General features: G+C 41.3%; 1 non-coding gene across 1 annotated transcript; it reads right to left on the bottom strand.

The window, feature by feature from the left end:
- Positions 1-744: 744 nt before the first annotated feature.
- LOC113438263 (U6 spliceosomal RNA) lies at positions 745-850 on the bottom strand. The gene has a single exon (XR_003374357.1). It is a non-coding gene; the product is annotated as a U6 spliceosomal RNA (small nuclear RNA).
- Positions 851-2,483: the final 1,633 nt, after the last annotated feature.

Raw genomic sequence — 2,483 nt, 5'->3', positions numbered from 1 at the left:
AAACCCCAGGCAAAGACATTGGGAAGTCTAAAGTAAATATGAAAGGTCACCAGAAGTTCAGCCAAGATATTGTTTAGCTTCATAAGCAAAGGGGCGTTGGTACTTACCTGACACGCCCTTTCTCTGTGAGCTGTGAAGAGCATCCATTGTTGGGGATGATGCTTCTGTCGCTCGTTTGATAGGCTGGGCTTTAATTGAGAGGACGCTCTTCCTCCTCCAGAGACTTGAAAAAAGTCTGAGGGCGAAACAGACCTGAAGGTCGGTGGTCTGGCTTAATGCGTTCAATGTTTGATATGCTTCCCCTTTTTAGGGGATCTGCCTCTGACAGATTTTGGTCACTGTTGTGAGTAGACCCTTCCTCAACCTGTTCCATCTGGTCTCTAGTTCTCCCTCATCCTGTGCATCATGTGAATGTGTAACTGGATTATATAATACTCCCCTGAAGGAGGTACCTGCTGGTAATGGAGGTCTTTTCTGCATAGTAACTAAATCGAGTGAGAATCGAGATCAGATTGTGGAGGCTGCCTAGCCATCAACTTCTACTGTGCCCCCGTTGCGATGCCTCTTCAAGTTGCCATGTCCCTCCAGGCCTTCAATTTGTCAGGAATATCCTCTGGGAGGAGGAATTCTGGTGTGGTCCCACAACTGTCTGTCAGGCAAGTAGCACTGCTGAAGGCCTGGGTTGAACCGGTCCCTCTGAGGCTCTCCTGGATGGTGTTGAGAGATCCAGGGATGGAGGCAAGGTGAAATATGGAACAGTTCACAAATTGCGTGTCATCCTTGCGCAGGGGCCATGCTAATCTTCTCTGTATAATTCCAATTTTAGTATATGTGCTGCTGAAACGAGCACTCTGGAACTGGGACCAGCCTGGCTGGGGAAGAGGACTGAGACTTCTGTTCAACCTCCCTCATGCATTTGTTTTTTAATTTAAGATAGGCTCATTTAACGCATTATGGTGTCTCTTGGCATCCTTTGTTGCCTTAGAGGTTTCTCTAGGACGTTTTTACCTACTTTGAGTTGGTTTATTGTTCTCTGGGGGTATTTTTGGTTGCCCTTGAAGATTCTGACCTAAAGCCCACAAGGTGAGATATCTATATCTATATATCTATATGTGTATGAGATATTAATGGACTGTTGACTGGTTCAGAGGACTGATATAAACAGAGGCAGGGAATCCTCTTGATATTTGCTTCCCCCGTTTTTTGGTAAATTCAATTTGTTATTATGTTATTATTCATATTAATATTGATATCATTAATATTGTTATTATTGATAATATTTTTGTTATATCTGTGCACAGCTACTAACATAAATTGTGCTGTTACCAAACTCATAATTAGTTGACTGAATATGGAATGAAATTGTGAGGCCAAATAGTTTTAATTGCTACCTTAATTTGTTCCTTCGTTAGTCCATCTCTGGATACTACTTTTTCATTAAAAAGGTACATTTCAATTTGAGATATGTGATGCGAGCTTTGTACATCTGAACCATCTTTTATCCTGAGATCCGCCCAAGGATAAAATGGTTGTTCAAGTCAAGTTTGGTGTAAACATGGAGAGTAATTTGGTTCACAGTCTAAAATAAGGGTTGTAGTTTATTTTCAGGCAAGGAGAAGTCCATGCTTTCTTTCAGGAAATGCCATTGTAAGATCTTCTTTCTTTTTATCTGTAGTTTTCAACGCTTCGTCGTCAGGAATTTAAGATGCCCAGAAATCTGACTAATAGTAGGTCCTTTCTATTTGGCAACCGTTCTCCAGAATATCCGGTATTACTAACTTGTGTCTTTGACTGGAGTTTACACTCAAGACCTATATAACATATATAACATGCATATTTCAGAGTAAATGATGGATAAACATATGTCATCAAACACCCACACCTATTATTTTTTTCTCTGGGGTTCCAAAAACATAGATAACCATCAGATGGCAGTCAAGAGATACAGAAACCTAAATTCTTTACTGCCCATTTTTGTAAAAATGATGGATGTAGCTTTGTGCTGCTGTCCTATAAACTCCGCCCCTTTGGACATGGACGTGATGTCACTGTGCCTATAGGAAGGAGACAGAACTTGCAAAAGGATGTTGCAATGCTGCCTTTCCACACCATTTTTAAATTCCACTGGGTGCTTATTCCTCACTTAAAGATCAACTAAAGAGAAAATGTATTTGCCTTAGGACCCAATATCAACAGTTCTGAACAAATACCATTGATTACAGCAAGCAAATGACAGAGTTTATTGCTCAAAAAAATTCTAGTGGTGAGGGTCTACCCTTAGGGTTGGCTATACAGCTCATTCTGCATTGGACGTTGGGGTGATGGAAGATAGAGATTTGTTGGGTTCAAGTGTGCCCAACATTCTTGCTGGCACTCGTAGGTGCCGTCCCCTGGCTGATTGGCATAGAATGAAGAAAAAGGGAGAAGGGTCCTGACATCATCCCCAGCTTACAAAAGGTTCTGCTGCTTTATTGTTCCTAAAA

Source organism: Pseudonaja textilis, chromosome 5 (assembly GCF_049901715.1).
Source record: "Pseudonaja textilis isolate UNSWEBS1 chromosome 5, rPseTex1.2, whole genome shotgun sequence".
Classification (NCBI taxonomy): domain Eukaryota; kingdom Metazoa; phylum Chordata; class Lepidosauria; order Squamata; family Elapidae; genus Pseudonaja; species Pseudonaja textilis.
Note: the sequence above shows the minus strand (reverse complement) of the source record. Positions and strands in the feature narration are given on the sequence as shown.